This window comes from Zea mays, chromosome 4, assembly GCF_902167145.1.
Source record: "Zea mays cultivar B73 chromosome 4, Zm-B73-REFERENCE-NAM-5.0, whole genome shotgun sequence".
In the NCBI taxonomy this organism is placed as follows: Eukaryota; Viridiplantae; Streptophyta; class Magnoliopsida; order Poales; family Poaceae; genus Zea; species Zea mays.
The window spans coordinates 76,975,750-77,000,520 of NC_050099.1; the positions used below are offsets into that span (position 1 = coordinate 76,975,750).

Below are 24,771 nucleotides of genomic sequence, written 5' to 3' on the forward strand. Positions count from 1 at the left end.
CGGTCGCGCCCGTCTTCCCTCACCCGCACCGAGCCTCCCCTGCACGCGGTCAGCTCAAGGTTGAAGATGACTATTTTGCATTCTAGCCCTCCAGTTTTCTGTAAATTATTCCTGTATTTTCTGCAGTACAAATGTGTTCAATTGTGAATCAACTTCGGCAACAATGTTTTGAATATGGACATCATTTTTATATTTCGAAAATAAATAAAGTTACGGTTCATTAAATTTGTACTAGAAGTGTTTACGATTAAGTTCTCATTTTAGCGCATAAAACAATATTATGTTAGTAGTTGTTTCAATATAATTATACTGATATAAGAAATTGAAAGAGGTACCAGGCCACATCTTTTTAGTCAAGTTAGAATATAGATTATGTTACTAAAGTGCAAAAAATAATAGTTTACATTAAGTTCTTAGAATATTAATGTTATGAGATTTATAAATAATATTTTAATGATACATATAATTTCAATTTAGAAAAGAAAGGATAAAACCAAAAGAATATTATTGGTCATAAAGAATATTATTTATGTAGAATTTGTTAAGTCATTTCATCTAAATTATGCTAGGTAAAACACTTTCGTAGTCACATGCCCATATAATTTTCACCAATGATAATTAAAAGTAGAGATTTTAGTGGATTAATAAAATAAATATGAATTAGGCTTTATTTTAGTCACTACTTATAATTATAGTTTGTGTGGTATATGATTGTTCATGTAGGGCTTGTTCGTTTTGGTGATAATCCACATGTATTGGGTGGGATTGAGCCGGTTTAAATCCATAACAAGTCAAAATCTATCCCAATCCCACCCAATACACTTCAATACACATGTAATATCAATAATCGAACAAGCCCGTAATGGTGAATGTTTCCCATGTAATGGTGTATGTTTATTTATTTATTTTGGTGTATGTTTTCTTTTGTATCTACGATATGCGAATCGATATTAGAAGCTGATTGTGTGCTAATGCATATAATAATGTTTACTTTTCGGATATTAGAAGCTGATTGTGTGCTAATGCATATAAGAACCAAACACGTTCGAAGACGACCCGCAGGACACGTTCGAGCAAGACAAGTGGATTCTCCCTCTGTATCTATTTGTACCCAATAATGCATATAATAATGTTTACTTTTCGGATATTTGCATAATTTGATGGGATTTGCCTAAATAGGATTTCCTAGAATTACCAACCCTATTCCTTGATTTACCTTGGGATAAACACTATGCTTAGCAATTTGTGCTACCGCTCAACTTGATAATTATGATGTCACTCGTTAATGATACTAATGTTCCAGAAATGAAGATTATAATGTTAACCCGATGGTTAAACAAGATCATTTCGTATTAAATGGAACATGGAGTGACCACCCAGGATAACAGTGCAACCACGAGTGCTATAATGGCTCTAGCTTCGGTAATTAGCTCCATAGACTTAGTGCTTAGCAACCCTACCTGAAAGATGGGCAAGAGGGGCGGCAGTGGTTTGGTGGCAGCTCATGTTAACATGGGGTGGTAGTATTGGCTAAGTTACCTCGCACAGAGGGCCATCGATATTGACGTGGAAACCTTAGCGGGTGGCTTTGTACTAAGGATATTTTTTGAAAGCCTCATAGTGGATCCCTAGCCAATCACTTAGGAAGTGTTTACGGGTCCGATAAACCCAGGCTAGAGGGGATACACGGCTTGTGGGTAAAGTTGTACCACGTCTGGAGATTGTAAAATTGATATGTTAGCCGCGCTCATGGTTAAGAGCAACCTGGACCCTCACATGATAATTGAACTTAAAGATGGAAAATAAATCGTGATCTGATGGTTCATATATGGTTTGCTTAAGTGGTTTCACTTAAGTGTTTTTGATATAATTATGTACTTATGTTTAATTGGGAATTTTTGGGATACACTTACAATTAGTAAGTCAGGCATTGTTAATAAAATATTGACGAACTAAAATGCTTACTGCTTATCCATAGCCTACCTTGTTAAACTTGCATTACTACTCCCACTTGCTAAGCCCCGACCATAAGTGAGCTCACCCCTTGCTAATATTTTGATCAGAGGGTGATGAATAAGACTTTGCAGATGATGTCGACGAATACTAAGTCTAACGATGCGCCAGTCACCTTCCTGTGGAAGAGTGTCCATGTTTAATTCCGCTATACTTTGATGATGATACTTTTTAAGACACTATTGTCTGCATGATGTAATAAAGTTACTCTACTCCCTTTTACGCCTTTATTGCATTGTCTTTTGATATATTACACTTGTGACGTCAACATATGTGTGGAAAATGGATCCTGTCACACATATGCTATGCATTCGGTTTTGCCCCCAAAACCGGGTGTGACAATACTTTATGAACTTGATGAATAAAGTATTCATGGAATACCTTGACCAGTTTGTAGTTGTATTTATCGACGACATACTATTTACTCTTAGAATGAAGAAACACATGAAGATCATCTGAGACTTGTTCTGCAGAAGCTTCTTAACAATCAGTTATATGCGAAATTCTCAAAGTGTGATTTTTGGCTGAAGGAAGTCGCTTTCCTAGGACATATTATCACAGATGGAGGAATCAAGGTAGACCCCGGTAAAATAAGTGAAATATTAAATTGAAGCAACCAACAGATGTGCCCAAGATCAGGAGTTTTCTTGGACTAGGAGGATATTGTAGAAGATTCATCGAAGGCTTCTCCAAAATAGTGAAACCCCTTACTTCTCTGCTGAACAAAGGTAAAGAGTTTAAGTGGGATGAAGCATGTCAGAAATGTTTTGAAGAATTAAAGGAAAAGCTGACCACTGCACTAGTTCTAGTAATGCTTGATATTCACAAAGGATTTGACATGTATTGCGATGCATCACACCTAGGACTTGGATGTGTATTAATGCAAGAAGGAAAAGTAATAGCTTATGCCTCAAGGTAATTGAGGAAGCATGAAAAGAATTATCCTACGCATGATTTGGAATTAGTTGTCGTAGTGCAAGCTTTGAAGATTTGGAGGCACTACATGATTGGAAATAAATGCAAAATCTTCACGGATCACAAAAGCTTGAAATATATATTCACTTAGAAAGAACTCAACCTAAGACAGAGAACATGGTTTGAGTTAATCAAAGATTATGATCTGGATATACAGTATCACCCAGGAAATGCAAACGTAGTGGCAGATGCTTTGAGACATAAAAGTCAAGTGAACAATGTTATTACCTATTTGATGGCACAGGAGTTATGTTGGGAAATGGAACAACTTAACCTTGGTATGCTTAATAATATGGAAGCAACAGTTATGGAAGTGGAATCTACTTTGGAACAATAGATTCGTAAAGGATAGAAATTCGATGAGAAAATCAAGGAAATTAAAACACATTAATTTGGGAAAGGCCCCTGATTTTACAGAAGATGAACAAGGCATAGTTTGGTTTAAAAAGAGGATCTGTGTACCAGAAATTGAACATCTACGCCAACATATTTTGATAGAATCTCATGATTCAACTTATTCTATTCACCCTGGAAGTACTAAGATGTGCCAGGATTTTAAGGAAAAATATTGGTGGTATAGTTTAAAAAGAGATGTTGCAACTTATGTTGCACTTTGTGATGTGTGTCAACGAACTAAGGAAAAACATCAAAGACCAGCAGGTTTGCTACAACCTCTTAAAGTACCTGAATGGAAATGGGAAGAAATTGGTATGGATTTCATAGTTGGATTACCCCGTACTCGTGATGGTTATGATTCCATATGGGTTATTGTAGACAGGTTGACTAAATTTGCACACTTTATACTTGTGAAGACAAATTACTCAGGAGCTCAGTTAGCAGAACTGTACATGTCAAGGATTATTTGTCTGCATGGAGAACCAAAGAAGATCGTATCAGATCGAGGAACCCAATTTATCTCACGCTTTTGGAAAAGATTACATGAGTGGATACTAAGCTAAATATCAGCTCAGCCTATCATCCACAGACATATGGACAAACAGAAAGAACAAATCAAGTGTTAGAAGATATGTTAAGAGCTTGTGCTTTAAAGCATGGTAGAAGTTGGGATAAGAGTTTGCCCTATGAAAGTCTATGAATGGCATCGTTTGAAGCACTCTATGGACGGAAATGCAGAACATCGCTATATTAGAATCAAATTGGAGAAAGTCAAGTATTTGGTCCAGAAATTCTCTAAGAAGCAAAGAAGCAAGTGCTGATTGTCAGAGAGAACCTAAAAACATCACAGTCAAGGCATAAGAGTTATGATGACAATAGAAGAAGGGAATTAATCTTTGAAGTTGGAGACTTCGTGTATCTTTGAAGTTAGAGTCAATATTGTTGGGGACTTGTTCTCAAATGCTATGAATTAAGAACAAGGCAACATAAAATGTTAAATATTAATGCCCTTCGTCCGCTGAAGCATTATCTCCCCAAGGATTTAATGAACTTCGGACGAAGACCACGAGTAGAATATCACGAAGGTCTCACTTTCGTGATTAAACTTACAAAATAATGCAAAGTAATATAAAATGTAAAACATTAAAGATAAATATATCAGAAATAAATGACATCATTCGCTTATCTTATTATATGAATCTAAAATGCTAAAACATAATATTTAGGCACATTTATACCTTTGCCTTGACAAATGATAATTCCCGAGTGATGCATTTGCAATTACAGGAATGCGTGAACAGTAAAGGAATATTGTTCACTATTTATAGGCACAGGACACAGCCTGTGAGGAATTACAATCATGCCCCTCATAAAAGTTTACAACAATGACTCAGACCCTTATGGACTAAAAGGTCATTCTATCTTTAAGTCGGTTCGACCCTCCATCTTTGGATATGCTATAATACCGAAGCTTCATGAATGGTACCTTCGGCGTCACGTACGAGCAGCTTCAGCCGAAGCTGTTTCTTTCCGCAGGACCTTCGGCGACGAAGCATGGTCCCAACGATCACCTCGTCGTTGGTGAACGCCGTCGCAGACCACCACCACGTTGACTGACCACCCTACGTATTCTTCGACCGAGTTTGCGCAAGCACCGTAACCTAGGTGAACAATTGATGCTCCCTGTTTCTTTGAATTGAACTCTAATGTGCTGTCATAAAGGATATGGCCTCGCCGGACCTCTATGTTCACCGCCGTCCAGGGTACCTAGGATCGAGGGTCGGAATGGCTCGTATTTCTTAGGGAACTTGTTTAGTTATTCTCGGGTATGGTGCTCGAGTGCTCGCTACTGCCGAAGAGGGTCATTGGTGGCGGGTTTATTGACTGGAGCAAGGTGTTCGACCGAAACCCAAACAAGGTTGAGGTTTTGTGAAAAAAAGGAAAGGGAGCGGCTTAAGCACACATGTCAGTGAGATATATCAACAGTGCTGGGGATTCCTTTTTGGACTTTTAAAATGTTGAGGGCCTCCGTGTAAAGTCGAATGAGCGAGCATAGGCGTGTGCGTACTCCACTGTTTGTGGGCCGACTCGGGGCACTTTTGGCCCGCTACTGTCAATTGTTTTTCTTTTTCTTGATAAATTGCAAACTTTATCAAAAATTGAGTAAAGTGCAAACATGATTGGGCCAATTTTATTAGACTCCTAAACTCATGCAGTTTCTGATAAAAATATATTTTTAAGATTTTACTGCAAGCAATGATTTATCTAGGATTAAAAGTGTCCCTTAAAATCTTATTATAATTTTAGAAATGAAGTCTAGGATCCATAAACCATGAAGAATTTTTGGTAGACTTAATATGTTTGTTCTAGCTTCTTGAGTGAATTTTGAACTTGTTTGGAAACTGTTTGACCAGAAAACGAAATACAACCCCAAAAGAATAACCCCTTTAATATGAAATAAGAATATGGTTTAGTTCTAAAAGCAAAGTTAGAAGTATTAAGCTTGCTACAACTTGTTAACTTAAGAAGATTAGTTGAGCTAGCCTTAAAAGATTATATATCTAGAGAATTATTATGGTTGCTAAGCACTATGAAGGAAAGTTGTACTCAATAAGTCTAAATTGTTCTCTTTAATGAAGTTTGCATCCTCATAGCATTACATAAGCATTCATAATCATTATTGCGTGTAGAGCACGAAGGTGAATTTGTTTTAGAAGAAGTTGAGCCTCAACCCGAAGATCATCACGTTGACAATAATCTTTATTTTGACATCTATGGTGAAGAACCAGAAACTCCTGCAACTCAAGGCAAGCCCCGGTGCATTTACCCCTTTCTTTGTCTTACAGATTTTATCACATGTCAATGATGCATTAGGTGATAGGAGTTGTGTGACTAAAATATTGATGCATTACCTTCCTTGGTATATTGGATATCATTCCTTGCTACCTGATTTACTTAAAAAGGATTTTACTGATGCTTATCCTTGATTAGAACATTAAAAGTATTTTGTTTTAAACGATGATGTTTCACACTACATAAGGGAACTTTTGTGAAAAAGGAATTATGGTGATGAATCCATCATGGCCATGATGGGTTCAACATCCAAAAAGAGTACCTCTTTCATGTGCCATGTTTTGGGTTATAAGTTTATAAGATGAGACAGGGCGGGTGACTTCCACGAGAAGAGAGTCTCGATTTAGTGCCTCTATTTCAGCCATTTAAGGACCGAGCCGGTGTAGGCTTGATGATTGAGGACCTTTTAATCGGTCACATACCCCATAAGGGGCAAACCTTATCTCGACTGGACCAATACCATAATGCTACCATGCACTAGGAGTGGAGAGATGGCGACAGTAGCGTGTACCCTCCATGCAAGAGGCTGGACGGTGGAGTAATTGTGCTCTCGGGTGGCGTGAACCCGTTCTGGTCTTGAGAAACCCGAAGGCAGTTGACATATTCAAGGGTTAAGTGCTACATATGTTGTGTGATTGGAGATCCCCTGCTAGGCATTAATCGATTCGGATTGTCGTTACTTCTCGGACATGAAGACTTGATCACTGACATGCATTGTAGTTAACAAGTTAAACTAGGATGTGGTAAAAGAAGGCCAGATTAAGGCAAGTGGTTGACCTAGATTAGGACAATCTAGATTCTAGAAACTACTTAATTTGGCAAGTAAAATGAAAGCTTAAAGACCAACTTTAGTAAGCCTTTATGCAACAGAGTCCTTGATTCTTGCTATACCTTACCTTGTTTCCCAAAAGCTAGCGTATCCTTGAGAGTCTTTTCTTTAGTCAGGTAAGACTTGCAAAAGTACCTTCGTACTTAATGTTCTTTGGACCCACCACTGTAGGTGATGAATCTTCAGAGTTTTGTTGCTTCTGCACTAAGGTCGTCCCAAAGCAAGAGGAGGAAACTTAAGTAATAGTTTATGGAAGGTGCTTACCTTCCTGTTATGTAGTAAGTGGGATGCACTCAGACACCTATATTGTAATAACTACTCTCTCTCTCCCTATATTGATTACTCAAACGTCTGAATGTGAATTAAGTTATTGTAACTCTTTCCACTTTACTCTGATTTGTGTTGTAATGTCTGTGAGATGGGTTTATCGCTCTTGGGATGTAAAGGAGAAGTAAGATCTTGGTCATGTCAAGCTATTTGGCACCCCTGCATAGTCGTCCAAGATCTTTGGGACAAGGACAGGTGTAGGTGGGCCTATTATCTTGGGAGGTTCCATCACATTGATGCTTTCACTATTAATGGGTTTCATGCATGTAAGGATGGTCATTAATTGATTGATGTTCATTCTGATGGTGTAGATCATAATAAGTTTAGAAGGGCTTATGAGGGACATCAAAAATCGAAGGCATAGTGTGTCACATGTGATGAACCATTTGATGTATGAAATATTTAGAGTGGTATAGAACCAGATTATTGTGGAAATAAATAATGTATTTGCTGAAAAATGTACTCAACTATTGAAATGCATTGTTTGTCTAGATCCAAAGAGTTATTATTTTCCAAACTATGAAAAAAATCCAAAATATTAGGGTTCGCTGAGACTTATAAAACTAACTTCTCATATGAGCTTTTATGCCTGAAAATCAAATTGACATATTTAATGATAAAGTGACAAATGACTCTAATTTTGCTAGTTGCCACACCTTGATGTTGCCATTAAGATGGTTCAAATAGAGAGAAAATAGTTTTTAATTGGTTTATCAACTTATTGTCTTAGCTTTGATTTTGTCAGTTGTGACGGTAACAGTTGCGAGAACCTTTTCATCTATGAAATTTGTTAAAACTAAGCTAAGGAGTAAGACGAGATGTGACTGATTGAGTCATAGGCTGATTTGTGATATTTCTTGTGATGTCTTTGCAAAAAAATGAAGATATATTTTATATCACTTTCAAGAATCGAAGTCTCAGATGAAAAAATTACCTCCATTATCTCAAACTACAGCAAGTGTATGTTGCATTGATATATATATATATTCCTACCATTCTTGTCAAATGGTCAATTATATTTTATGGATTATATTGCTAATTTGTATGTATGTTCAAGTTTATATAATGTTGTTGCTAGAGATGTGAGAGGCAAGGCTCACTAACGGAATCCGGCTCTTTTCTGAGTGTCAAGTTCTTTGCCAAGAGCATTTTGTCGGGCACTTGGCAAAACAAGCTTTGTCGAGTGCCACTTCGGTGAAAAATAATACTCGGCACAGACCCCCTTTGTCAAGTGCCAAACACTCGGATACATAGACGCTCGTCAAAGGAGTCTTTGTCGAGGGTCAAGCTCTCGACGCAATGTGAGCTGTAAGAAGTTCGTCGTGGACATGCACTACGAGACGCGCATCCAGGCCATCATCACTTAACAAGACTCCGTCATGTGGGAGAAGGTGAGCAAGAAGACACCAGTACACAGAAGCTCTATAGTGGCGGTTCTCAACCTATTTATTGTGGCGTTTTACAGAACCGCCAGTGCTAGAGGCCTGTAGATACAATCTTTTTTACAAGCGAATAACTGAGAACCTCCACTAGAAGTCGACATAATAAAACTGCCAGTGGAAATCGATCGCTTGCGGTCGAGGTAATAAAACCGACATTGAAAATTTTTTCCAGGAAGAGTAAAAATGGGTTTAAAAACAGCAAAAAAATATTTTTATTAGAGAGACGTTGCACACCCATTTCCATAGAAGTCGCAAGTCGCAGCAATTTTCACGTGCTACGTGGCGGCTAGGAATCGAACTCACCCACGTGCAAAGCCTCCTCTACCATTCTGCCTATGACATGCCTTGTGCATAAACTACAGTTTTATTGCCCACATATTATAACTTGACTATTTGAGACCGTAAATTAACTTAAACAAAAATGTTGTCAACTACAAAGTTGAATAACTTTTGAAGTTCTACAACTTTTACTTTGATACTTTTTTATCCATGGTCGCTTGCAAAATTTGCATTTTGAATTTGACAAACTGGGATGCAATTTTTGAGAGATGAGATGATCTCAAATAAAAAAGTTGTAAACTATAAAGTTTCATAACTTTTTGAGATCTACAACTTTTATTTTGGTAGTTTTATCTTCCGAGGTGGTTTGAAAACTCAAAAAATTATGGATAAAAATGATTTCTAGTCGTCATTTCTTACGAAAACCGCCACTAGTATTTCTAGTGGCGGTTTTCTTAACAAACCGCCTATAGAAATATGTTTTCTAGTGCTGGTTTTCTTAAGGAACCGCCATTACGAATAGCACTGACGGTTGATAACCGAAACCGCCTCTAAAAATTATATCTTACCACAGGCTTTGAGCTCTTTTCTACTAGTGAGGATGCCCGGACCATGTTGTTGACTCCAAACCAGTACTTGTAGGTAAATACAGAACATTAATATTGATATTAAATATGCTTAATTTTATCTTCTTATATGTCTTGTACTCCACGCATTCTGAGTGATGCGAGCAGATGGTGCAAGGGTGGTGCTCGAATGAGTGGGACGAGGCGCACAACGCTAGCCGGGAACCGCATTTGATGATGTAAGGTCCCTCCCACCACCAAGGCAGCCACAACCTCAACAAATACACAAAATCATGGGTAGACGCTCTCTTTAATTTAGTTTAACTTTCGATTAGTCATGATTTCTGATCATCTCGTTGGTTTTCTCGCTGTCGGCGTCACATGTTGGCCAATCTTGTGTAACACCTCAAATCCATCAATTAAAATAATACATATTGTCATTTAAAACTTAGTAGAAACTAAAGTAAATCAAGTGCTTGATCTCATTTACCTTTAGAGAATGATTTTTGTTTACTCATAATTGATTGATGCTTTTATTCATAAAATTTCTTTCATGTGAAACCTAATTAAATAATATAGGAACTGGGGTCCAAAAATAAATATTTTAATTATAAATAATTTTGATATAATTATTATGATTTTTAGAAATATTTAAAAATATATTTATTTATATTTTTAATGAAAAAGAAAGAAAAAAATGAAATCCTGATCTAACCGGCAGAACCGGCCCACTAGGCAGCCCAACCGGCCGCCACCTTCCCCCACGCCCCCTCCCTCTCTCTCTTAGAGGGTGACCCGCCGTGGCCCCCTTTCCCTTCCACTAGATGCACCCGCCCGCGTCCCGCGCCGCCCTAGCCACGCCCGACCCTGGCCGAGCCACCCTGCCCCGAAACTGTCATCGCGCCCCTCCTCTTCCTCCCTCCACTCACTCTCCATTGATGGAGAAACCACCGCCATTAATGCCCGCCGGCCTCTCCCTCCCTCTCCATGCCGACCCTCCCTCTCCTCCCCCGGCTCTCTCTCCCTCTTCTCTATATAAATAACGATGCCGAGCTCGCCCCTCCCTCACTCGAGCTCTCTCTCCCACGCTACTTGCCGGACCATCCGCCGTCCCGGCTGCACCCTGCCCTCGCCTCGGTCCACGCCTGCGCCCCCCAGACCACGCCCGCACCATGCCTCAGCCACCACTCGTTGGAGCTCCTCTCGGCCGTGACCTCACCGCCGACCGCCTGCTCACCATGAACGAACACCCCTCCGTTCTTCGATTCGTTCCCGCGCATAGACCGAGAGCAAGGTTGAAGAGAACACAATTTTTTGTTATATTTTCAAAGTCATGTTTGAATTAGTTCATGATTTCTGTAATTATATGTTTTAATTTGTGAATATTGTGATTTAGAAATCATGTGTTGTAAACGATTGATTTTAAGTGTATGCGATGCATTAGTATATTATTATCTATCATATGGTGTAAGTTAATTGTTTACAGTTATTCTGGAATTTATGTTTAGAAAGAAGAATGACAGGATTTGGTAGACCACATGTTAGTGATGAAAACACTAGATGAGTAATTTCACGGTTAACTTTGTTTATAATGAATTTTAGAATTAGTCGAGAAGTTTGTACTCATAGGTTCATATACTAAATTTAGATCTATTTAATAAATAATAGAAGATTTATTAACACTGAGATAATATAAGTAGTATCCGTGTTCATGATAATTCAAATAGTGTAGCCCAATCAGTGGTTTAAGTTATTATTAAAAATATTTGACCTCTAGTTATTATGATGACATTTTCCTTTAGAAAGAAAAGATAAAACTAAAAGTAGACACATGTTTATGGTAGAATAATTAACTAATAATTTATTTATTTATGTAGAGTTGGTTAAATCACTACCTCTAAGCTAGCTATGTTATGTAAAGTACGTTCGTAGTCAAATTTCCATATAGCTTTCACTAGTGACAATCCAAAAATATAATTTATATTTTATGTCAGAGCAAATGAGATGGATGTCAATACGAGTAGACCAGTACTATGATTATGAATTAGGTTTTATTCTAGACATTTTATAAGTATGGTTTGTTCGGTATATGACTATTCATGTAATGGTGTATGTTTACTCATGTAATGGTGTATGTTATTCATGTAATGGTGTATGTTTATTTATTTGGTGTATGTTTTCTTTTGTATGTACGATATGCAAATCTATATTAGAAGCTGATTTCGTGGTAGAAGACCAAAATACGTTTGAAGACGATCCGCAGGACAACTTTGTCCAAGGCAATTGGATTCTCCCTCTGCATTACTGATTTACCCAAATAATGCATATAATAATGTTTACTTTTGGATATTTGCATAAATTTGATGGGTTTTTCCTAAATAGGCTTACCTATAAATACCAACCCTATTCCTTGATTACCCTGGGATAAATACTATGCTTAGTAAATGTGCTACTACTCAACTTAATCATTATGATGTCACTCTTTAATGATATTGATGTTCTGGAAATGGAATTTGTATTATGATGTTAACCCAATGGTTAAATAAGATCATGTTGTATTAAATGGAACATGGAGTGACCACCCAGGAAAACAGTGCAACCACGAGTGCTATCATGGCTCTGGCTTTGGTAAATAGCTTTATAGACTTAGTGCTTAGCAATCCTACCTGAAAGATGGGCAAGAGGGGGCGACAGTGGTTTGGTGGCAGCTCATGTTAACATGGGGTGGTAGTCTTGGCTAAGTTACCTCGCCCAGATGGTCACCAATACTGACATGGAAACCTTAGCGGGTGGCTTTGTACTAAGGATATTTTGTGAAAGCCTCATAATGGATCCCTAGCCATTCACCTCGACAATTTTTACGGGTCCGTACAACCTAGACTAGAGGGGATACATGGCTTGTGGGTAAAGTTATACCACCTCTACAGAGTGTAAAACTGATATGTCAGCCATGCTCACAGTTAAGAGCAACCTGGACCCTCACATGATAACTAAACTTAAAGATGGAGAATAAATCGTGGTCCAATGATTTATAAATGGTTTGCTTAAGTGGTTTCACTTAAGTGCTTTTGAGATATAATCTATGCTTATCATTAATTGGGATTTTTGGGATACACTTACAATTAGTAAGTTAGGCGTTGTTAATAAAATATTGACCAACTAAAATGCTTACCACTTAACCATAACCTACCTTGTTAACCTTGCATAACTCCTCCCATTTGCTGAGCCTCCACCATAAGTGAGCTCACCCCTTGCTAAATTTTTTATCAGAAGCTTATGAGGAAGACTGTGACGATGGTGACGATGAATACTGAGTCTAGCGATGCTCCGGTCATCTTCATGTGGGAGATTACCCATGATATTTCGGCTGTACTTTGATTATGATCCGTTAAGACTCTTATGTCTGGATGATGTAATAAAGTATTATACTCTCTTTTACGCCTTTATTGCATTGTCTTTTGTTATACTACACTTGTGACGTCAACATATGTGTGGAAAATGGATCCTGGCACACATATGATATGCATTCGGTTTTGCCCCTAGAACCGGGTGTGACACCTTGCTCCATCTTTTTGGTGTATGCTATGGCCCACACGGGCAAGGCGACGTCCGACGTCACCTACAACCCGGAGGAAGGGCCCAAGGCGTATAGCTACCCCGCCGTCCACAACCACCTCAGTGAGTACACTACCATAGCAAAGGAGGTCCATGGGCCAGATTATGATCTGAGGACTGAGGACATCAACAGAGATGTCCTCATGAGGGTAGGAGGAGGCAAGAGGCATGGGTGGTACTAGATTGCTGACAGGGAAATCGACTTGTCCTCCACTCCCACTCTGTCTCAGGTGCGAGCAAGGAGCACGAGCCCAGCCATACAACGTCAGCAGGACAGCTCACAACATCGTATCTATGAACTCCAGGTTAGTGCTTCTGTGCCTCATCATTCATTGAGTTATATACCTTCTCTTTGCATAATTATAACATTGGGGTGAAATATTACAGGCCTAGCTAGAAGAAGAGAGGAAGGAATGTATGGAGATGGAGGCGAGGATGAGGGCAGAGTGGGAGGCAGAGCGAGCGGCTCGCTTGGTGGATCAGTAGAGGATGGCATATATGTTCCACCAGTACATGCAGAGCCTTGGCTCCGCACAGGGTCTTGCTCCACCACCTCTGTTGTTCCCTCCAGCTGACCCTTCTCAGTTCCATACTCATGTGAGTATCAAAATTTTAGTCCTGCATGATATAGATTCATCTGGTTTCGCACATGCAATATCTTCTCTATGTAGAGATAATCGGCGGCATGAACAACCCTCACGCTTCGCAAAGCCCTTCGCTGATGATCTTATGTTTGTGAAACTTATTTATGGAACTTGGTCTGAACTTGTGAGATGTGTGGTCCTTGTGATACTTATGTTTGTGATAGTACTTATGTTTATGAAACCTTGTGAGATTTGTGGTTTTTGTGAGATAAGTGGTCTCTATTATGTATGTGATGATTCTGTGAACTTTGTGATGTATATGTGATTGAAGGAAACGGTGACGCCTAAGAAGGGGGTGAATTAGGACTTCAAAAAACTTTCTCTAAACTAGGCCACAATTATACCCCTAGAGCAAAACCTATGCAAATAAACAATCTAGATTGTGCAAACTAGGTTTTGTCTAAGTGTTGCTATCTCTACCGCAAAGCCTAAGTTTCAATCCTAAATAGTCTAACTAGAAAGGCAATATTGAAACTTAAATACTTAATATAAATGCGAAAGGTAAAGAGCAAGGTAGAGATGCAAACTCTCATGAATGACGTCAGTATTTTTACCAAGGTATCTCCGACTAATCCTTGTTGGTGCCCCTATGCAAAGGGTAGCCCACGCGAGGCCAAGCACCTCGGTCGAGTAGCTTCGTAGAGAGCCGCGGGCCTTCTCCACGCGCAAGTGGTGCTCCGCTTTTGGCTCCTCTCAGACGCTCCCCGCCGTCTCCACTATCGAGCTTTCGGTCGAAACGCCGCGGGCCTAGTTCCCTTCGGTACATGGTGGCAGCCGTGACACAAATTCGGTTGTTACGGTCTCGCAAGACTCTCGCCCCACTCAGTACAATTTCAACGGCTCACTCAAGAGCCAAGGGGTTGTGTGGTTTTTCTAAACTAACTAGGATTCACCTAGGGCAAGTGCTAATTCGGTCTAACTAACCTAATCAATTCACAAAGCACCTACACTAATCATCGAGTGATTCTATTAAACACTTGAGTGTTTGAGCACTTGGAAATGTCTACAGTATGCCTTGGTATGTTGCTTGGGCTCCCACACCTTCAAATGGCCGGTTGGAGGGGGGTATTTATAGCCTTCCCCCTCAATTATAGCAGTTGGACAGAAAGCTGATGTTTCTGTAGTCGGGCGCACCAGACAGTCTGGTGCACACAGGACAAGCATTGTTCACTGTCTGGTGCCCTAGCCATGTCAGCCGACCGTTGGGGTCTGTAGCAGTCGACCATTGGATCCGACCGTTGCCAGACTGTCCGGTGCACACCGGACAGTCCGGTGCTACAGCCCGAGGGTGCCTGGTTGTGGGCCCCTCTGCGTAGACTGCCCGGTGTCCCACCGGACATGTTACTGTTCACTGTTCGGTGCGCCACCAGTGCACTGGCTGACTGCCCACTTCATGGATTTCTTCGATGTTTCTTTTAGGTTTCTTTTCTTCTTTAGTCTTGGACTTCTACATACCTTTTATGCCTTCTTTTGAGGTGTTGCATCCTCAGTGTCTCAATCCAATCCTCTTTGCATCATGTGAACTATAAAAACAAACACTAGCAAACACATTAGTCCACAAGGTTATGTTGATCATCAAACACCAAAATCACTTAGCCAAATGGCCCGGGTCCATTTTCCTTACAATCTCCCCCTTTTTGGTGATTGATGACAACACAACCAAAGCAAGAAAATATAAAAAACATCTCAATGAAAATATGCAATCTACTTGCTAGGATGCATGAGTGTCCCCTTAATGTGAGATTATGGACTTAAGCCTCCCCTAACTCCATAATTCACTTAATTCCTATTTTAGACCAAATAAACCACTTGTAAAATCCAAAAAATTTAAATTGGGTGGTGTTTAGCGTTTGATATATTTTTCATTGCTTTGGTCCCTAAAACTTCTCCCCTTTGGCATCAACCACCGAAAAGGCAGACATTAAAAGCATATAGCAAGCAAATAAAAGTCTTGCCCTCTAAAGAGATTACTCTCCTAAACGAGTATTCTCTCTTTTGAAAGAATATTCTCTCCCTTTGTCATAGATGAAGAAATACTCCCCCTGACAGAGATCCTCTACTTAGGAAAAGCACATGAGAAAGAGAGGTGCAAGATATAGTTTGATTAGACTAACTCCCCCTCTGCGTAAGTAAAAGATATTTTGACAACATATGCATTTATAGCAACATGAGAAGCATAATATATGAAATGTAGTCTAATCAAAGTTTGGAGAAGACATGTAAATGATACCAATTGAAGAATAGAACCACTTGTGGACCCAAATGAAGATTTTGTAGCTTTGCAGTGGAAGTTTATTATCTTTCTTCGGGGAATCCATTTTCATTCTATGAGAATACTACACATAATATACTTGAAAACATGCATTAGTCTCAAAGACTTAGATTATAGAATAACCTCCCCTGAAAGTGTGCATACAAGTTTTGAATACTTGTAGGAGACTTGCACTTTGATTCTGATATCAAGAGGGACAAATTATCTATAATCCAAACTTCTCCACATATAAGTTAAATGATACCATGTGAGGATATATTCTATGAAGATGCTAATTGGAGTACCATTTATTTAGGAGTTTTAAATAAGCTATGTGTCGTGCTTAACTAAACATTTTAAACCATGTAAGTTTGCTCAAAAATATGAATTGAAAATGAGCATTCCTACCATATGATTGACCTAGTATGCATGCAATTATAATCAAAAGTAAATACCACATGTAAAAACTAGGCATGTTAGGTGAAAACTAGATACAAGAAAAATAGATACGCATATCTAAAAAGGAAATACCATAAATCTAGTTACCTTAGACATGGGTGGGGAATTTGGGTCCAAAGTATTCACTAACCCACTTGGCAATGGACTTGGTCAAATATGATGCATCCCATGATATACATCCCAATTTTGCCAAGTTTCCAAATTCCCCTATCGTCCTTCGGACTTCTCACTTACCTCTTAGGGTCCAAACCTTCTTGGTGCTTTTCATGGTTGAGATAATCTCCTTTGGCACCCAGATGCGCTTGGCCTCGTTTCCTTTGTTAGCTTGCTTGTTGGTATTGATTGTTATCACCTTTCCATTCTTTTTCTTCTTGATCAAATATGGTGTAGCAACCTTTTTATCCACCTTGTTGGTGTCGGTGTTGGAGATTTTGTTTGTAGGCTTTTGCTTGAGCTTTTGTTTTTGCTTATCCCCGGTCATCGCCTTGCATTGGTAAGACTTATGGCCTTCCTTGTCACATAGCCTACAAATCACGATTTCTCCCTCCACAAGCTTGTTCACTCCCGTAATGTTGTTATCCTGAGAAGGTTGGATTTGTTTAGCTTTGCCTTTCTTGTCATAGAAAGCCTTGCCAAGGCGAGCCACTTCTTGCCTTAATTGCTCATTCTCCTTTGCAACCTCATTCGAATATGTTTCTATAACAACATTCTCAATAGGAACTTGGTTGCAGGGGTTAGAATCATCAATTAAATCAAAGCAAGAAATATAAGCATCTTTCTTAATAATTTCAGGTATTTTAATTAAAGATACTCCTGAGGTGCTACCAATGTTTTCTAGCTTAGTAGTTAGCTCATTATTGTGTATGCTAAGAATTTCCATTTTTCCCAGCAAGTTTTCAATGGCTTCTTTAGAGCTAGCTAACTTAGCCTTAAGTTTTTCATTCTTTTTGATAAGGCTATCATCGGTAGCTAAGGATGGAGCAGTAGACTCTAATTTCTCAATTTTAGTGGTTAACTCAATTCAAATTTGCAAATGTTTCAAATTTTTATAGCAAACATTTATAATCATTTTGAGAGCTAGTCAACTTATTTTTCAAGGTTTTAAGTTGAGCCTTTTGTTTAGTGCATACATCCTCAAAAATTTAACGGCTTCCGCAAGCTCATCTAAGGAGAGTTTTCCCTCACCTTCACCATCATCACAACTGCTATCATCACTAGAGGATGGAATACTCATTTTACCTCTTGCCATGAGGCACTTGCGTGATGACGGTGATGAGCGAAATGAGGATCGATGGCTGTGTGTCCTTGGAGGTTCATCTTCGCTTGAAGAGTCATCCCAAGTTTTCACACATGTAAGCGCCTTGACTTTGCTCCTCCCCTTTTTGGGTTTGGCTGTACTTGTACAGCTGTCCCTGAAGTGTCCCTTCTCTCGGCATGCAAAGCATCCTCTCTTTCTTTGCTTTTTCATGTCAATGTTAAAGAGAAGATCCTCGACCTGCAGAGGCACACCCATTAGATTAATCTTACGAATCATCCCCATTATCTTTCCGATGCGTCAGATTGTTTCTTCGTCCTCGGAGGATGATATTGATGGTTGATTATCTTCATCATCATCACTTTCTTCTTCTTCCTCTTCTTCACTTGAGGAGCTTGGAGTGGGAGCCTTCTTCTTTCCCTTGTTCTTTTCGTCACATGCAAAAGCATATGGTCTTGAAGAAGTTGGCCCCTCTTGTCGACCCATTTTTCGCGACATTTCAAATGCCACAATCTTTCCGATCACAATTGTCGGGGTCATTGTACTCAAGTCCTCCATGTTGTGAAGAATGGTGATGATGCTCCCATATCTTTTTTGTGGTAGTAGGGAGATAATGTTCCTCACAATGTCCGCATCACCTAGCTTATTAATGCCAATAGAATTGAGCTCATTTATGATTAGATTTAAACGAGAATACATGTCTCTAACAAGCTCATTTTCTTTTATGGCAAAAGAATTGTACTCATTTAAAACTAAACAATGTTTTTGCTCACAGACATTTGATGTGCCGTCATGGAGCTCATGCAATTTTAGCCAAATCTCATTAGCGATTTTTAATGTAAAAACTTGATTGAAAATTTCCATACTAAGAGATTCATACAAGCAATTTTTTGCTCTAGCATTCAAATGAATTTCCTTTTCTTCACTCGTGGTGAGTTTCTCGGAATTTTTAGGTGGTTTCATCTCGTCACGAGTGACTCTCCAAACACATAGATCAACGACCTCTAGGTAACAAGCCATTCTAGCACTATAATATGGGAAGTCTGTGTCGTCGAAGTGTGGTGGCCTATGGATATCCATCCCCTTCCTCTAAAAACGTCGACTCGATTAGTAGTGAGGCCAATATGTTTCAAATGAGCCAAATTAGGCTCTGATACCAATTGAACGAAACGATGACGCCTAAGAGGGGGTGAATTAGGACTTCTAAAAACTTTCTCTAAACTAGGCCACAATTATATCCCTAGAGCAAAACATATACAAATAAACAATCTAGATTGTGCAAACTAGGTTACTGTTCACTGTCCGGTGCGCCACCAGTGCGCTGGCTGACTTCCCACTTCATGGATTTCTTCGTTGTTTCTTTTAGGCTTCTTTTCTTCTTTAGTCTTGGACTTCTACATATCTTTTATGTCTTCTTTTGAGGTGTTGCATCCTTAGTGTCTCTGTCCAATCCTCTTCGCATCCTGTGAACTATAAAAACAAACACTAGCAAACACATTAGTCCACAAGGTTATGTTGATCATCAAACACCAAAATCACTTAGCCAAATGGCTCGGGTCCATTTTCCTTATAGTGATGATTATGTGATATATGTTTTGTTTGTTTGGATGAAATAATAAAACAAATAAAAAGCAATTTTCTGGTCACTTGCCGAGTGCAGTGGCCAAAGCACTCGACAAAAAAGGCCCACCTGGGACCAGTAAAGCTTCTTTGTCGAGCGTTGTGGTCCCGACACTCAGCAAAGAAGCACCCTTTGCCGAGTGCCTCCTAGTGCACTTGGCAAAGGGGCCCACTGGTGCTCCCTTTGCCGAGTGCCAGATAGGAAGGCACTCGACAAAAAAGCTCCCTTTGTTGAGTGCCAACTTGCGGCTCTCGGCACAGAGGCAGCCGTGGGAGCCCACTGGAGCCTTTTTGTCGAGTGCAGGCCAGCAGGCACTCGGCAAAGGTTCTCTCTTTGTCGAGTGCCAGTGGATACAATCGGCAAAGTCTTTGTCACTGTCACTTGTTGCTGTGACGATGACTTTTTTTTGCCGAGCACTAGATGACACTCGGCAAAGACTTTGGCGAGTGCACGTTGCCGATGTACAGTTCACTGAGACCTCTTTGCTAGAGTCACACTCGACAAAGTCTTTACCGTGAATTTTCTAGGCTTTGCCGAGTGGCTGAAGCACTCCACAAAGCAGCTGTCTCCGGGAGTGGCCGGCACAAACCATCATTAGTTGGGTAATTTTTGGAGCTACTCTCATGCATGTTTCTATCGATTACATTATGCATTTAAGTATGGAATTACCATATAATCTGAAACATGCATTTATAATCTACTTTTATTATATATTGACCTTAAACCAAGTATGGGCAGTTTTTTTTGACCCAGTTCAAGCGCTATATACGCTTTGATAGTGGTTCTAGGCATAAAAGTTGAAGAGCTTCACCACATACACTACACGACGGTTCACTTACAGCGACCTACGGTTGGTTGCTAAAACGGCCTTCAGCGACCTACGGTTGGTCGCTAAAAACCTTTAGCGACCCATAAGGATGGTCGCTGTAAGTGCCGTCGCTAAAGGCTTTAGCGACCGACATCTTTTTAGCGACCGACCGTCCGTTGCTAATATTGTATATTTAGCGACCAACCGTGGGTCGCTGTAATATAGATTTAGCAACCAATCGTAAGTCGTCATACTATACATTTAGCAACCAACAGAAAGTCGTCCTTTTTACAATTGTTATTAATAATAATATACATTTAATTAAGCACCACAAATCACATATTTTTATACACAAATCATAAAGACATACACAGTTAATCATTATACCACAGTCATAGATCCATCACATAAACACAAAAGCACAACAATTATATATTCACAAAAGCATCACAGTTATAATATCATTCACAACTAGATCATTTACAGATAGCTAGCTAGATCATTCACAAAAGCTCCAGAGATGATCAGTCACAAAAGCACCACAGCGACATCACTCCAGCTTGAAGCAGTTCAAAAGCCCACAACTACATCACTAATGTTTCATATCACTCCAGCTATTGTTCAAAAGCCCACAACTACATCACTCTAGCTGCTCCAGAGCTGATCAGTCACAAAAGCACAAAAGCTACACTAATGCTTCAAGCAGTTCAAAAGCCTTCAGACAACCACTCCAGCTTCTTGTATCCTCCTGTTTTAAGGTACAAGCTTTCTTTGTCCAGAACACCCTAGAAAAAAGTACATCAAATTAGTATATTGGTGCCCACATTTTAGTAAACAATGAATGATTATCAAGTGAGTAACAATGCAGTATGACTTCTATCTCCATATTCACCCTTCGAACTTAAGGTATCACATTTCACAAAGGAAAAAATGTAACATGTAAGTTCATTGAAAACAACAAGGAAAACAGCAATCTATTTTGTGTCTAGTGTCACTCTCTACACAATGTTTATTCCTCTTTTTGAGGACTACAACCTCAATAGGTGGTTTAGGAGTGGGTTCTGTTGACACAAGAAAAACAGCACAGCAGCACAAGTAGTCAAGTGGTGAAAACTGGACTACAACAGCACAAGGAACACAGCACAGCAGCACTAGTAGTAAAGTAGTCAAGTGGTTCTGTTGACACAAGGAAAACAACAGCACAAGCAGCACAAGCAGCACATGTAGCAATCTATTTTGTGTCTACTGTCACTCTCTTCACAAGTAGTCAAGTGGTTATGTTGACACAAGGGAAACAGCAGCACCAGTAGCAATCTATTTTGTGCCTATTGTCACTCCCTACACAAGCAGCACAAGTAGTCAAGTTCGAAACAACCAACTCTGTTTAGTGTGACATGCTATGACAAAGTTTCCTATATGTATTGATTCTGCTCAATAACTTTGTATAGTGGCTTCTTCTAAAGTTTCCTATATGTATCCTCCTCTCCCTTAGCAGCACTACCATTCTAGATCCCACACCAACCCCCAGGCCATACCCCTCCTCTCCCTTAGTAGCACCACCATTCCAGCTCCTATACCAACCCTGTTGCTTTCTTCCCTGTCTTCCTCGTCCTGCCAGCTATTAGCCCCTCCTCCATGTCATTTCCTTGCCCCTAAAATGTATCAATATTGCCTATGCTTTCAGACTGGACAATAGAGCTTATATCAATGTTTTGCTTAGGTCTAAAGCCATATCTATCGAATGTGGAGCAGCAAGATGTAATCATGAATAGAGATAGTAACATACAATGAACATTACCAAATCATATTCTGAACATGCATAGCTCACACTACCGGCTGTATGGTGCATCTCCCACCGTCTTGAGGTTGAGCATTTTGTCGGTGAGAAAATCTCCCACCGTCTGCAAATCAGCAATCGCTTGTTCGTCTTGAGGTTGAGCATTTTGTCTTTATGGCCTTGGTTGCAAGTTTGGAAGTTTATATACCCCAACACAACGATCATGTTCTCCAACTTACTCGAACCTAATCTGAACATTAAGAAACATCCATATGCAATTATAAGACTTCATTAATCAAGCCAAGAACTAACCAAATCTAGTTATCTACACAAAAGAAACTCCAAGCAATCATTTTAATATTTGCTGATTTTTGGACAGCAGAACAACAACTATCTGTTTAGCTCACAATTCATAAAATATGTATCCAAAAATAGTAAACTAGAACTTTCTGGAAAGCTTATAAAGTCCTCTATAACTTTTGTATTACCATCACAACAAGATTCGACCTTTAGAAAGGTCAAACAGCGCTAAACATAAATTCTGTCCAGATTTGGACAGAATTCGACTACTTACTTCTAAAATCCATAACTGGAGTTTCAGAAATCCAAATCAGGTGATTCTAAACTTTTTAGAAAGCTAATAGAATTGTCTACAATTCATTTATAATCATCTCAAGGTGATTCAATGTGTATCGAAGTCAGTAAATACAAACAAACATTGCTGTCCAGATTTGGACAGATTCAGACTCTATAGTTCAAACAGCTGTAACTTGGTCTCTAGACCACCAAAAAGGGTGCTCAAAAATTTAATGGAAAGCTTAAGCAAAGTACTACAATTCTCTTATAATTACTAAGAGCTGATTCTCAGTTTAACTTGGGCAAACAAGGCCATTTTCGAAATCTGTACAGAATCTGGACAGATTCTAAAACTGGACTTGGAAAAATCATAACTTCTAAACTACAAGACCAATGGTCATGAAATTTTAGCACAAACAAGATAAAGAAGTTATCTACAACTTTTATATATAACACATTCATAGAAAACATGATTTACTTCACTAAACTACCTGCATACTAAAACTGAACACAGTCCAAACAGCAAGTCCAAATAGCAAAAATTCAATTTAGTTCCTATTTTGGTTAACCACAGCTTACGAACGCATCAATCAAAGCATTCCTTGCCTAAACAGAACCATCCTCTGTGTTTTATAACATTCATTTAATTATACTTGACATATGTACTCTTTAAAGCACTCCTCGTAAAATCTGCACCTAATACCTAAACTTCCCCTCAAACAACACTTCTACTATCCAATCATGACGTCAAAAAAAACATGGCACACAACCAAATTATTTCATCATACATCAAATACCATTACAACAATAATTATATAACCAAATCATTCATTAACTAAGTAGTCGGAGAAACGACTTGGCTCACCACATCATGCTCCGACTTGATTTCAGCAAGAACGAAGACGACCACCAGTTCGAGCATATCATCGAACACCTAAGGAGCGTTGAACTTAACCTTCTTCTCCACCTAATTCTCCAAGGATTTTACTCCATATCGCACACATCAACACACATAAAACCTCACATCAGCAGGGTATTAATAAGAACTAGTAAAACAACAAAGGGATTTAGAGATCACCATGGGAGCAGCAGAGGTGCCTGGCCACCAGAAACCAGAGAGGGGCAGCGTCTATAGAAAAGGGAGGTTGGCATGGGGAGGGGCTGGTGCTTGCCGCAGGAATGGAAAATGGCACAGGGGCAGCGCGAGCAGAAGAGCAGGGGGAGCTCGCCCTTGAAACAAGGGAAGGAGAGCAGAGGTTGCGTGGTTCGGCGAGGCCGCAGCCATGGATAAAACTGGAGCAGGGAGGGAACGGCGTCCATGGGAGGAGTTGGGGTCGACCATGGGAGAGGCTGGAAACGGCCATGGGAGGGAGCTGGGGACTGCCGGCGTCCAAGGTCAGGGGCAGAAGCCGAGGGAGTAGGGAGCGTTGGAGCGCAGCGAGGTCTGAGCATCGGCGAGGGAACGACGGCCACGGAGGAAGAGAAAGGAACGGGGCGGCGGCGTCGGCGATGCGCGCCGCCGAGCGCCGGGATGGGGTCGCGGCGTCAGCGACCGTCGGAACCACACGAGCAGCAGGCGGCGGCGGCTGCGTACTGGATTGAGATGTGGAAATGAAGGTGGAATAGGGTTTTTCTTATCCTGTTCTCGGTGTACTGTAAGTAAATAAAACATAAACGAGCACAATAGACAACAAAACCAAGTGTAGTCTAGTTGGTTATGTCATTCATGAATGAGTCAACAGATTCAAGGTTCAAAACCTTAAAAATCCTTTTTTTACAATTCGTTTTCTTTTCCATAACTCTTTTTCTCTTTTCTACAATTATTTTTTCTTTACTACAATTTAGCTTAACAATTCGTTTTCTTTTCCATAATTCTTTTTTTTTCTTTTCTACAATTATTTTTTTCTTTACTACAATTTAGCGATCAATGTTTATTTGTTTTAATTAATTTTTAGTCACTAACATCTACAGGTACGTTCAGTCTATAAGATTTGATAGTAATCATTGCTCTATAGCGACCCACCGCTAGTTTCCAACGACATCTATAGCGACCAACCATAAGTTGTTAAATTTCTAGACTTTTAG

The 24,771-nt window shown here is 39.6% G+C and overlaps 1 long non-coding RNA gene across 1 annotated transcript; it reads right to left on the reverse strand.

Annotated features, from left to right (window-relative positions):
• Positions 1-20,743: 20,743 nt before the first annotated feature.
• LOC118476922 (uncharacterized) lies at positions 20,744-24,285 on the reverse strand. The gene is made up of 3 exons (XR_004857766.1): positions 23,552-24,285; positions 22,132-22,360; positions 20,744-21,118 (listed from the first exon to the last, which is right to left on the reverse strand). It is a non-coding gene; the product is annotated as an uncharacterized lncRNA (long non-coding RNA).
• Positions 24,286-24,771: the final 486 nt, after the last annotated feature.